This window comes from Tinamus guttatus, unplaced genomic scaffold, assembly GCF_059628265.1.
Source record: "Tinamus guttatus ecotype Peru unplaced genomic scaffold, ASM5962826v1 Tinamus_guttatus_pri_ptg000067l, whole genome shotgun sequence".
In the NCBI taxonomy this organism is placed as follows: Eukaryota; Metazoa; Chordata; class Aves; order Tinamiformes; family Tinamidae; genus Tinamus; species Tinamus guttatus.
In genome coordinates this window covers 1,046,707-1,061,448 of record NW_028288601.1, presented here as the reverse complement: position 1 = coordinate 1,061,448, position 14,742 = coordinate 1,046,707, and positions in this window count along the sequence as shown.

The following is a 14,742-nucleotide window of genomic DNA, read 5'->3' as shown; positions in this document are numbered from 1 at the left end:
AAAGCTGAAGAAAAGTTATGAGGGTTGTTCAAAACTCAGGGACAGCACTTGCACATACATATTTAATAATATCTTTAAGAAGTCACTGTGCCTGCAATAAGTGGTTATAGTCCTGGCCTCACAGTTCAAGAGAGGTGTGTGGAACTTGTCTTTATAGAAGCATCTAGAAAAGTTAAAATGAATTTGTTTTTATGTGGATCAATTAAATTACATTAAACCGCTGTGTAGATGCACTTGATATCTACATTTTGATAAAGTTTACTTCATTCTAAGTGGAGTAATTCACTTTACTTGTAAACAAGAGTTTCTATGCAGGAGTATGATGTAGTTTAACTAACCAAATTTAATTTCATGCTTTTTGCTCATTCCTATTAAGCCTCTGGTTAATCTCAGAAACTCCTGTGGACTTGGTCTGAATTTATACAAGCTCACATCACTACTTTGGCTGAGAAAAGGGAATTGACTGTTGACTAAGGTTGTTTCCAGCAAAAGTTGCTGCTGGCTAAAACAACTTTTCCGGCCATACCAATTCCTTTCCTTTTGAAAGCTCAGGTAGCATTGACATCTAGTGGTGAAATCATGTGCTTGGAGTGCACACGCATCGAAACTGCCTGTGTGACCTCAAGGGACTACAAGGAATAATGAGAGTGCATAGGAATAGTGAGAGTCTTCTCTGCAGTGTGTGGTCCAGTGACCCAAGGTTATTAGATTTTTTTTACTCGGATTCCCATTTAAGTGGACTGATGGGATTACCCGTTCAGCGTTTTTGTGCACATTTCCCCATGGACTCAGTCCTCAGGTTTTGTGATGAAAGTGCAGCTTCGCCTAGAAGGAAGGCTAATGGGAGCAAGGACAGTTGCCTTCTGCCCTGTCCACAGCCATAGCGGCTGAGGCTGCATGGTGCAGTGCGATGCATGCTCACACTCATGCATGCTCACACTCATGCATGCTCACACTCATGCATGCTCACACTCATGCATCCTCACACTCAACACAGCGGAGCTGTCTGGGTGAGGATGGCACAAAAAAGCAAACCCCCTGCCTGCTGGGGATGGCACAGTACTGAATCGTGTGTCTAAACAAAGTAGCATTTTCAGGAACACGAGGAATGGGTATCCTCTGAAAGGTGTTGCTGCATGTGTGTCCTTGCAGCCTTGTGACGGTTCTCACACCACTGACACTCTTTTATGTAACACTCCTGGCTCTGATTGCAAGAAACAACCTGTCCCGAGCCAACTGTACTATGAAATGAAGTCACGGTGTTCCTGATTTGGAGTCTCTAGGGTGTCATTGTCCTTGGGGCACTAAGCAAGGCTGTGCTGGTGTGCTGGGCTGCCACACAGGGTGTGGGTGCAGGGTGCTGTGCTGTGTTGGGGAAGGGGCTTTGGAATGAGCCTGTGCCCTCATGGTCACATCCTCCTTGCCCTGGGTTCGTCCTTCTGTGGGACCCCTGCGTGCACCGCTGCGGAAAGGACAGGCTGCACATGGGGACAGCCAGCTGCACCTGGTGCACAGTGTCACAAGGAAGCTTCTGCAGTGACTCCAGATATATAAGCTCTAAAAATATTAGCTAGTAGCACATTTGCCAATCAGTTGCTTTCTAATATGCTAATATGCTCTGTGCTTTCTAATAATATAACCCAGTGAGTACCAAAAGGAGTAAAAATCAGAAAAGCTGAGCATTTCTTCTCTTGTGACAGCTGCAGGTCTTAGGGACTTTAGAAAAGTTGAAATTAATCAGATTTTTTGTGTACTTTGGGAAGGTAGGAGGACTATGAGTTCTTTCAAGTGAATTCTTTACATTCACATTGTATAGTTTTGAGGTAGCATCCAAAAACAAAAGTAGTGTATTTGCCTAAGCTGGAGCTGTTTGATAAATTCTGAAATTCAGCAAAAAGCTAATGTAGTATGTTTGGAAGTACCTTCATGATAAATTGATCTCAGCAGTGAGCTGACGCACAGATAACTTGCAAATTGTATTTTATCCTGCCACGGGACTTAATGCAGGCAGCTCAAAAGGGGCTCTCCACAGGGAGACCAGTCACTGTAATACGGTGACTGTGGTCACAGTGACAGTCACCAAGTCAGTATGGGGTGGTATCAGGGACCACTAACATTTCCTTTTCCCGGGACTCGAGAGGAGGGCTGCTTATGAACAGCTGCTAAAAGAAATGTCAATAAAGCTTGTTCACTAGTGTCACTGATACAGATCTGAGACACAATAAACGTTCTAGCGGCTTAAATTCTCTCACTTGCCACCATATACGGAGGCGTTACTATGCCTGTTTTGCAAAAAAAAACTTAAGAAACAGTGAGCAGAAGAGACTTGGCCGAGACCTTGCAGAGCTAGGGATATATTCCAGATTGCTTTTCAACCGGCCTAGAGCTTTTCCAGACCATTGCTGCTTTTCCATGCCCGCTCACTAAGCCAATTATAAAGCGAACAAAAGTCAATGAAAGCAAAACGGGCGAGAGCCCAGCGAAGCCAAGCACAAGGCTGAGCGCGGCCAAGCATGGAGCGTTTGTCACTGTTCCTCCCAGCTGGCAGCGCATGGCCTCGCTGTCTCCAGACAATTGTACAATTTTCTGCTTCGTGCAGGCACTGGGTCCCGCAGTGTTACTTGCACTGGCTGTTTACACTGTGCGCTTTGAGGCTTTTAATTCTTTCTTTTAAAGAAATTGGCACGGCTTGGAAAACCACCTCCTCTACATTAGAAACTCCCTGCTCAGCCACAGTGTCTGCCTCAGATGCTGAAGTTTCCACAGTTCCCCTTTCTCTGAAGCCCACTCTCGTTTCATGCTGCTGGCTGATGTTCTGCATGAAACTATTGCTCAAGAAATATGATCCATAAAGAGACTCTGGAAACTGAAATTATTTTGTCTGTGAGAATGAAGCGACACACACAGGAATCGATAAACAAATCCACAGATCCTACAGATATGGAGAGGAACTTTGGGGGAGCAGGAGTAGCCTGAAGCACCTTTCCTCCAAGTGACCTCCCCTGGCAGACAGGGACCCCCATTTTTTCCAGGAGCCATTTCTCTTGCAGGTGCCTCCACACTTACTACAGGTAGGAACATCGACAGTCTGCCCTCTGATACCTTTCTTGATGGCCTGCCATTAGCAATATGTTATTCCCTTAGTCTCCTATTCTGCCAGAATTGTAACCAGCTTTCAGTGGTTTTGATCTTCTTAGAATTAAGCTTATTGGTTTTATTTTTTGCTATAAACCCATTTGTTGGAAAAAAGGAGGCTACTTTTGTATTTCTAGCTTTTCAGATCCCATGCCTAATGCCACCAAAAGCATACAGAGACTAAATAAACAGATAAGAGCACCTCTAAAACAATGTCCTGCCTTGTGTACCTTACCGCACCATCAGCTGACAGGCAGAAGAGGGAACTGTGAGACTAAATTTTGCTTTTAAGCTTTGCTATCCTTTATGCCAGCAATCACATGTGGAGTAAAAGGCAGCACTGGTGGGAGCGAGAATTTACTGCTGATAAAATTGATTGGAAAGAAGATGCATTTTAAACTTAATTTCTAAAGAAAAATGACCCTCTTTATCTTTCTAGGTGCTTTGGCTGTCCCTCTTTTTCTTCTTGTCCCTCTTTCTCTTTCTAGGTGCTTTGGCTGCTTTCAACCATGTCTGAAAGAGGAGTGAAAGCCTCAGAAATATTTGCATGCCTGTGGAGGAGCTCAGAGGAGAGCTGAACCGAAGGTTGCAGCACCATTCCTCAGCCCTTCCGTGCTCTGCCGCTGTCAGGAAGCCAGCTCTAGAACGATGGTGCATTTCACTTGACTACAAAGACTTTGTGGGTGGTAGGAACCATCATGTGGGCTCAATTGAGCAAAGTCCCATGAGTGCACCTTGCTTTTCCTCCTAGTCATTTAATGTCTGGTGGTGGTAGCAAGGCATTGGTCTGGGGTCATAATCTTGTTCCTGCTTTGACCACATGCTCGTGTCACTGCAGTCAGGGCATTTCCACTCATGTCCCTTGGTTTTGCATAATGATCTTTTCCTCCTGCCTTTCCTTGCATGGAGCACAAAAAAGCTGAATTGTTCCTTAGCGTATGATGCAGGAGACATAATTTGAGAGATCCATGCATGACACTGGTATCCTAATGTTATTGCTGTCTAATTCCTAACTGATTGCTACCAACAAAACATCAGCTGCCTTTAAAATACTCTTTAGATTGCTTGCTTGCTTGTTTTTTCCTCAGGTGTATTATGGAGAGAACAGCTGCTCAGGGGAGCAGAAGCTCAGCATCAGTCTTATCTTTGTTTTGAGTATTTTTCATTGCAAAAGACTGGTGCTTGCCTACTTCTGAAATATTATGACATTCTGAAATGTTATAAAACAAGACAACCTGAGTATGACAGAACAGCCAGGAATGTGAGGCAGAACTGCTGCTACGCAAACAACACATGTGCATTTAGCTACAGCAAGACGTTGGGTTGGCTTTTAATCAACTAAAAGATATTTCTGGCTGGAATGGGCTGGGGGAAGGAATCAGATGGAGTTTTCTGCCTTGGTTTCAAGAATAAGTAATGGAAGTGAGCTGAAGTGAACTGGTGTTTGGGTAGCGTTTTTTCTCCATTCTTTTGTGTAAAAAGCGGGGGAAAAGTTCCCTCTACATGAGTTTTCAATGTTGATGAGCAGAAGAGAAATCGTACAGTGCCATCTAGGGGCTTCACATTTTGGTGCTGCAGTTTCCCACGAGGTGAGAACTGGAAGTGCAGTTCAGCTGCTCACATCCAGTCCAAGTAGTTACAAAAATGGATGAATATATTTTATTACTCAGCCCACTCTCACACGGGAGAGCCACATGATATTATAGAGAAACATTTTCAGCATAGATGCATACTTCCAAGCCTGGAAAGATCCCTGATATCTTCCACATCTGAAAACTATGTGGATCAATGTCTACTGTTTCCCTAAATGAGCAAAGAGGGATCTTAGTTTTTGCAGGTAACCTGATCAAACTGTTTTCTTTCTCCACTCAGTGCCAAGGGGTTGGTATTAAATGACCCGTTCCTCTCCAGGGAAGGTTGTCTTCACATCTTTCTGCTCTTGTTCCTGTGTGTTGGCTTCTCCATCGCTTTTCTGAAAGCACATGGTGTGTCAAAATCATTTGTGTGTGCAGTGAGGCAAGCACCTATGCAGAATTCAATATTGGGAAGTGGCATCATCTTAGTTTGTCTGAGGCAAAAGTGCTGGAACAAATATTTCATATCAAATATCACCTTAGCGACACTGGCAGCAGGGAGGAATTTGGACCACAACAGTTACAACTAGTTATAGTAGGAGAGGAGCATTTGGCATCCAAGGCCACTAAGCAATTGCAGAAGCTACTTTAGGCTACTTGTTATTTTTCTAAGTTAACACTTTTCCTGCTCAAATTCTGTAATCCATAAGTAGGAAATTCTTCAGGGAGAAATTGTATTTGCGGTATTTGTGATTGATTGGTTTGACATCTCTGAATATGGTTGGCTTGCCTGTTCCTGATGGTTGCTAGACATGTTCATGTCACCACATGTGTTCTCAGGAGCCTTCCACTCCCAGAGCTCATGGCTCAACCAAAGTTCCAGTAGCAGATACTAAAAATTATGGCAAACTGATTCCTACCCCCTTTTCATTGATACCTGGTTAAAGCATATCTTCTGCTATTAACAACAAGCTAAAGCTACTTTCTGTGAGATTGCACACACTTGGTCAATCTTCTTCAGAAAGAGAAGAAATGGAGAAGTACCCTGTAATATTTGCCTGTAAATATAATCAAGTTCTGTGAGAGGAAACATTTAATCTTGATCTTAATATGGCATAGAATGTAGCCGAATGAAAATTCACTTTCCGATGTGACTCACTGCATTTAACGGAGAACATTTATGTGAGGAATTTGTCAAACAGAGCAGTGCAACAATGACACCTTCTGTAAAACAGCAGAAATGTCATGTCCTATCGCTTAGGCTTGTGTCCTAAGAGATTTCTAACCTATGTGTTGGCAGAGAGCTGCTCATGCAACAACAACTGAAGCAGACATTTTTACAGTGATAACTTCCCCCCTGGGCTTCCCAAATGCTTCTCAGATTTACAGGTCACAAGCTGTAACTTGACAATAATAGGAAGTCATCTATTAAAAAAAAAAGAAAAGAAAAAAGCCCTTGTTAAAGCCCTCTGTGAGTTCCTATTCAATTTTCTTATTCATTTTTCTTTCTATTTAAAAGCATGTTTATCCATACAAGTGGTTAAGCAAGTCAAGCTGAATGATTTGAAGATCAGAGCATAGATGAGGGGCCCATCTAGAGGCATTTCTAGCCCACCTGGTAAAGTTATTCCACTGTATACTATTTACTAGATTAATTTGTTAAAAGCACAGAGCACAAGAGGGAGCCAGACTCTGCATCCTTGAGAGGCAGGAGGGGGCAAAAGGAGCCTGGGTTTTGGTACAAGATGTTCCTGGATTTATTCAGTGACTCTAAACTAAGATGTACAAAGTGCTGTGGACACAAGATCAACACTGCAGAACTCTGCAGCTCCAGCTGATGCCCATGGACCTGGTCCACAAAGTCAAAGCTTGTTACTCTCTCTCTTTCAGCATCATCCAGCTCAGCGGATGATGCTTTGCTTTCTTTATGATGATGTGGCATCAAAGGAAGTGGCGGGGGAAGCGGCCAGATCCAGCCCCAGGGTCAGGCAAGCTGCAAGGAGGTGGGAAATGTGACACTTAACCTGCTTCCTGCTCAAGAGGAATTACAGCTGAAGTCTCCTGTTTTGTTCCTCTGACCACTAGATTCTCAAGGCACTGATAGGAATTTGTGGCGGCAGCAGCACTGACTTTAGTATAGTGCATCACGGCCCTTCCTCAGACCCCCAGGAGCTCTGACAGAGACATGCAGCTTCCTAGCTAATTCTGGTTTGCTCGCTGGTCAGTGCGTGCGTTTTCCTGGAGCTGCCCTGTTTTGCAGGGCCTGGTACTGCCAGCACACTGCATGGCAAGCCAAGGGGACAACCAGCTACATGATAGTCCTTAACTTTGCTGTGTTACTGCAGAAAACATGATGAGATCTGATTTACTGGAAAATTAACCAGATTCCCTTGCATTCTGCACAGTAGTTACATGATAGCATGAGATTAAAACAAAGGTTTAGTACGTAAGCAGTTACCTTGTGACAGGGTAATTGCACCCACAGATATTTGCATTACATACAGTGTAGTTGTACATCACATATGTATTTTTATATATTGTATTAGTATAATACATAAAATGCATTCTATAATACATATATAACACATAGTATTATATAATGTATACATTATACTGTGTATATTATATAATATGTAGTGTATAATGGGAGTGCTCTGTGTATAATTCTGTGTACATACTTGTTATAAAGTAGCTCCTTTACCATATAGCCTCAAAAGACATCAGAATGATAGGGGAAGCTCTGCTCTGTTAATACAATTTCTTTCAGCATCATAAGTTTCAGATCACAGTGCACACGACTTTGTCTGGGGTACACACCACTTCCTTATTTATTTATTTATTTAGATAGATAGATAGGCTAAACTGGTAACTCAAACTCTGGTCTCCATCATATATACCTGGGATTTTTTTTTCACTGTAACTCAGCTGACTATGGCATTGCTAGTTCTGATTTTTTTTCTACTTACCTGCCACATAATCCCTCTAAAACTGTCAGCCTTGCACAGTTAAAATTCCAGCTATATAATAAAACTATTTATACATATTAGAATGCTTAAAGAAATTGCTCTACTGTTCCCAAGGTTAAAGGAGAGTCTCTCTGCTCACCTGAAGGAATTAGGTGGGCTTTGCCTCTGCTTCTGTGACCTGCACCCCCTTGGGCGAGCCAGATACAGTGAAGATAAAGTGCAAAGAAAATCGAGAAGAAAGCGAGATTTAATAGCATTTAATGGATGTAGTAATACAGTGTGTCTGCCACCTTGCGGCCTTGGTGGCCGTGGTGCAGAGCCAGGTGGGCTCAAGGTGGCTGTTGAGGCCAGTCCAACACTCCTCTGTGGGCTGGGGCTCTATATTAATGTGTATATGCGTCTATTTCTTTTCCCTCCCCTGATCTGGCACTCACAGGCGCTTTTGCATCTCTCATCTTAATGAGAAAAGGGTTGTCTATGCACAGGGGAGCAGCTGGGCCAGGCTCAATGGGGCTTTTTGTTGGCGCACGGTGGGGTGCCCAAGTGCTCTGCAGGGGTGTGAATCCAGCCAGGCAAGCAACGCACAGCATCAGTGCCACCAAAAAAGGGGTATTAATTAAAGGGTGTCAGGAGAGGGAAGAAAAAAAGAGGCTTGCTTTTTTTTCTTCTTCTTTTTCTTTTTTTTTCTTTTATTTTTTTTTTAGGAGGGGGGAGAGAGTGAGAATAAATTTTCTAGGCGGAAGGAGATGAGGAGAGACACCTACAGTTGCTAATTTTTGGAGGGAATTTGCCTCCAGGAAGTGCATGTCAGACCCTCTGCCCGCTTCTATACAACATTTATAGACAGCACTGAAAACTGGACAGCCTTCTCCTTATTTATTTTGCATATTTAATAACAATAGTTTAAATAAATATTAAATATATTACAATATAGTACAATAGTAGAACAAGAAGATTTTGAGGAAAACAAATGCCCTGAGGAAAATGCAAAGTAGTGGGATGTGGAATGGAAAGGGAACTTGGTCTCTGCAAAATGACCAGCAGAAGGTATTTTCTTACATACATTTGAAGATTAAAAAGACCATACATGCACTTCAAGCCCTGATATTTTCATAAATAAACTGTAAACCAAGGGGCATTTTTAAGGAAGAAAATAAGCACAATGTATTTACAAATTATTTTTTATTGATTTCTAAGATCGTGTTCTGAGGCTTTCAAAATTCATTTAGCTATTGGTGCTACACGTGTAAATTATGAAATGATAAAGGTCTGCATAACCCTCATAGAAATGCAAATACACTTGATTAGTTGATTCATTCATTTTTTTTTTCTCATTTTCACATAGCAGTCAGGATGAAAGCTCATTTCTTAGGTATAGCATTTGGTATTTTTTTGAGTGGTTTGGAAACGTGATTAGACATTGGCATAGTTAGAGTGGGAGAAATCAGAGCTGGACATTGGACAGAGGCAGAAACTGGCTCAGGTTTAAGTCTGTACTAAAATATTTACGCAATTCCTGTTTGAGATTGTGTGAGCTCTTGGAGGAGAATTTGGATTGTCACTGGTGGCTGAGTTGTCACACAAGCAGCTGGCACTTCTGTACTGTGATATAAAAAGTCAACCTTTCAATAGCTGTTCAGTGAAATTGCACCAAATTAGAATGTTGGCAGAGCAAAATTTGATGATGGGAAAAGCAAATGAAGTCAGGATGTGCTGGATAGCCACAGGCTCATATTTAGGTGCCGCTGGCCTTGAAATCTCTATTTCTAAACTATGTTGACCAAAGTGGAATGAAATTAATGAATAGTTTCATTAGGAATAAGTGAATTTACATCTCCATTTGAAGGCACAGAGTGGTCCCTCAGCAAGTTTGCTGATGATACGAAACTGGGGGGAGTAGCTGATACCCCAGAGGGCTGCGCTGTCATCCAGAGGGACTTGGACAGACTGGACAACTGGGCAGTGAAAAACCTCATGAAATTCAGCAAGGCCAAGTGCAAGGTCCTGCACCTGGGAAGGAATAACCCCAGACACCAGTACAGGCTGGGGACCGACCTTCTGGAGAGCAGCTCTGCAGAGAAAGACCTGGGTGTCATGGTGGACGACAGGTTGACCATGAAGCAGCAGTGTGTCCTCGTGGCCAAGAAGGCCAAGGGATCCTGGGGTGCATTAAGAAGAGCGTCTCCAGCAGGTCGAGGGAGGTGATCCTGCCCCTCTACTCAGTCCTGGTGAGGCCACATCTGGAGTATTGTGTCCAGTTCTGGGCCCCACAGTACAAGAGGGATGTGGAGCTGCTGGAGAGAGTCCAGCGCAGGGCTACAAGGATGATCAGAGGCCTGGAGCATCTGCGCTATGAGGAGAGGCTGAGGGAGCTGGGCCTGTTCAGCCTGGAGAAGAGAAGGCTGAGAGGGGACCTGATCAGTGTCTATAAGTACCTCAAGGGAGGGAGTGAGGAGGATGGTGCTGGTCTCTTTTCTCTGGTGGCCACCGACAGAACGAGAGGTAATGGCCACAAACTGAAACACCAAAAGTTCCACAGAAACTTAAGGAAAAAATTCTTGGCAGTGAGGGTGACAGAGCACTGGAACAGGCTGCCCAGAGAGGTTGTGGAGTCTCCTTCTCTGGAGATCTTCAAAATCCCCTTGGATGCAGTCCTGTGCCACGTGCTCTAGGTGTCCCTGTGTGTGCAGGGGGGTTGGACTAGATGACCTCTAGAGGTCCCTTCCAACCTTAAACATTCTATGATTTCCACTGAGAATTTTCGGACAATGTAATGGCCTTCTCCTGATTGCTAACACATCCTGTTTATATTCATTTGGGGAAAACGTTATTTCACCCAAGCACTTCCCTGGCTGGATATAGGAGGCACAAGCCAATTTTCCTGTTTGAAACACTGTAAAAGAAGGAGCTTTCTCTGTTGCCTAGTATAATTTTCAAACTTAAGTCTCTTTGTGTAAATAAGGAAAGTACATTAGGAGAGATGATTCATATAATCTTCCCTTTTTTGCTCTTTGCAGGATTAGTACATTAGTAACCCAATGACAAACTGTATCATAGTTAGTCTGCATTCAAATCCTCACTAAAAACCTCTGTGGAGGCTGCAGTTTGAGAATCCTTAGGAGTTACAGGACAAGAAACGTGTCATTCTCAGTCCTAGCTGTATCAGCTTGTTTTCTATCTTTTCACCTTCTTGCTTGTGACCTTTCCAAGCTAGAGAACACCTCAGCTTTGTACTGTACACTCCAGTGTGGTGGTACAAGGTCAACCACAAGTAACAATAGTCATATATTTCATTAAAGCAACTGAAAGGGCTGAAGGCATAATGCCAAATGGTCAGGAAAAGTGCGACAGGAAAGACTGAAAGCTTTTCTGATGAAACTATGATTTATTACTTGCACAACTTGACTTTAGTAGGGCCTTCCCACAGAGTGTTTCTCTAAACTGAAATGCTAAAATCCCAAATGTACCATGTTTTATGTGTTTGTTAGTAGTAATAGAACAAAAAAAAAAAAAGTGTGGCAGACCTCCTTATGTAGTTAATTATGTAGCTGATGCAAGTTTCCTTAATTTCCAAATCTAATCTGCATAGATACAGAGATCACAGAACAATCTGGTGACTTGTTCTTTAACCAAAGAGGGAAAAACACAAAGGGAGTAATTAAAGAAGAAAAAATATATACAAATAAGATAGTATCTGACAGAAAACCACGGGGGGCGTCTTTCTTTGTAATTCTCTGTTTCTTCCCCTCCCCCCCCTTTTTAATGGCTGTATTTAAAGGAAAAGAGAGAAAGCAACACAAGTCACTAGGAAATATCTTTCATTTTTAGTTTGTTAATAGCTATGAAGTCTTTTTTTTTTTTTTACTTTTACTCTGTATTGCCCCACTTAATCATTCTTGACCCTCTCTTTAAGAGATTTAAAATATTCTTAGATTTTAATTTGTTCTGTGACTTCCTCCAAAGCTCGTATTACAAGGAAGGAAAAAAAAGCAAACAACATGTTGTGGAAATGGTCAATATATGTTTTTCTCACTATTGCAGTGACTTAGACAAAGAACAGCAATTCTGGGGAAAAAATGCATTGTAGAAATGTTTAATTCCTAAAGGGAATCTTTGCAAACCACATCCTTCCATGCTACTGAGAAAACACTAGGTATGTGGCATGCGGAAGTTGTAATTGCAGGATGATATTAATAAATTAATAAATCTTTAGCACCTGTGTGGACCACTGATGTTATAATTATATCATATGATATAAACAAAGGGTTCCTTTGCTATGCTTAGGTAGGTAGTAATGTATGCTGCTGGAAATACTTTTAATTTCTTTATAATGATACCAAGGTGCCTAATCACTGAAAAATTAATGGATTAAAGGGCATTGGCTGTTTTTTATGATCATTTTATCTGGTATCTGGAACAGCATATATCATATCACTTGCCCTTTGAAATATAGCTTTTTTTTTAGTAGAAAATCAGTCAAATCAATGTAAGATTTGATCGTGATCCTAAATCTGAATGCTTCTACTTCCAACTTTTACATCATATTATCTTTGGATACTAGTTAGTAAAGGGCTATATTACTGCAATTCTGCAGGATGCTGGACAAATTTGTGGAAGAGAAATCCACGAATGCACAGAAGTCACCCAAGACTCAGCAAGACACTGAAGCAAAAATGCTTGGGACTGGGAGAGTATTAGACAGAAATATTGTACCTGTTTGCTCTGCCTGTATACACTTCTCCTGAACGATCCACTTTTGGCGCTGTTGGATAAAGGATATTTGGCTGAATGGACTTTTATTTCATCCATTCTAGCTGATTTTAGAGTACTACCATAGGTACTTAAAAGTTTTGTCAAATAACACATTAGTTTTTAATCCGTTTTATTCTTTGTATATTAAATGGCAGTGATCTCTTGAATGCTTAACTGCTTAATTGCAAGGGAAATTTGACTGTATGGCACGTTTTGACCTCTCCAAATATGTCAGCACAGCTTTTTGAATTCTGGGAACCAGAACTGCAGGTAGTATTTCAATAGGAAAAACACAATTTAACTTCTCTGCAGTCATGTGACAGTCTTTTCTTGATGTATACAAAGATCACATCAGACTTTTGGTGATAGTGCTCTGTTGAGAAGTCACATACACCTCCCCTGTTTACAAGGACTCAGAGTTTTTGCCCTAAGTCAGTGTTTGGGAGAAGCAGATCCCATTTGGTAAAGATATGTTGCATACTTTATTCCTGAACTTAAACTGCATATTTGCAGTTGAAAAGCATGTTATTTGTACCCATTTCACAAACAACCTCAACTACTCAGTATCCATGGCCATAAAATCATACTTGCTTTGCAACAAAAGGATGTTGTGGACGACGGTCATCTACTAGGATTTGCAAAAAGTCCCAATTAGTGTTTTAATCTGTTAGAAAATTGATCTATAAGTATTCATGATCCTCTACGTCTGAACTGTTAAGATTCAGAAATTCATAAAGCCATTTTGACACAGAGTGGGATACCCTTTGCCTCTTTGATCCTTGTTAACAATTGATTTTCGGATTCTAATTATGCAAATATTTCCACTGGGTATGAGAAATAGCTATAGGATGACATTTATTCTGGTAGATGAATTATTCTAACTCTTTCTTGTCAATACGCCTAATATTGACACATTAGCCATTGAAGAAATTATTTCTTTGTCTCCTCGTTAACTGTGACTGCAACTTCTCAAAATCTTGATTCGGGTTAAGTGAATGTGTTCACCATCCCTTTAGATTTTCTGTGCTTACTCATGTTAAAAAACAGACTAGTTTAGTTCATTTTTATTCTTGAAGTTCTTTTCGCTTCAAAGAATGATTTTGAGTAAAATAGTGAAGAAAAGGAACTTTCTTCTGGGACAGAGGGTCCTTTATGCCTATGCTGAAGAAGATAATAAACTTAAAGAACCTCTTTGTTACCTTATCAATGAGATACTAGCTGTGTGTATCTCTGAGCTTTTATACAAACACGGCAAAAGTAAAACAGATAACTAAAAATTCAGCAAATTGCTTTAGCTGCTTGAGGACTTTATCTAATACTAAAAAACTATAATGGTAGTAGATGAAATTATTTTTGTTGCTTTGAATTTAATGGACATAAAGAAACAATTTCCATATTAGTTTTGAATACTAGTATTTGGTTTTGCTCCTTCCTTGGAAAAATAATTCATTAAAACAAAATACCATTTGCACACACAGAAAGGAGAGATTTAGGTATCTACTTTTGCACATGTATATCTTTCCACTATCAATCAGAGACAATTTTGCTCAGATCTGCATAAAATATGCATTTTTGGGGAACTTTATTTAAGGAGCTTTGTATTTCTCTTGATGAGCTTTGTGTATCTTATGTGTGTTGGGGGACTTGGTAATCCAGTAATCAGTTCTGAGATCCATACAAACAAAATGCCCAAACCAATAAGATAACTAAGCCTTTAATTACTATAATGTATGTATGGAACATTTCTCCTCCTCCCTACTTCTCTTTGCCCAAACCATCCTTAGTTCCCCTGGGCACCGTCTGCTTGCTAAAGCATTGAATCCGTCACAGTGCACTTAAACGACTGCAGGAAATTTGTTTTACAAGGCTGGTTTTAACTGAACTACCTGCTGTGCACCACATTGCTACTGTTTGTGAAATGAATGATGGGAAAAGCAAGTCTGTGATTTCATTTGTTCAGACCGATTAGTCACACATTGCATATGGTATCATTTGCTTGTCACTTAATGACTGACCAGCCTGCCTGAATCATTAGTGCGGCAGTGCAATGAAAGGAAGACATAAACATAATGATGAGCTCAAGGAAGTGGAGTGCTGTTTTACCTAAAAGAAATGGTGCGCAGAAATCCAGCACAGCTGCAGGTGCTACGATGACAATGTGGGAAGCAGTTAGCTTCCAATTTAGCAGAAAATTAAGAGCGAAAAAACTGTTATTTGTGAGAGAAGATACTCATGGCAAGCAATCATCCATGCTCTATATCCACAAGATGAGCATTCAGCTGTCTTTGTCGTGACTTAAAACAATTGGTATCTTG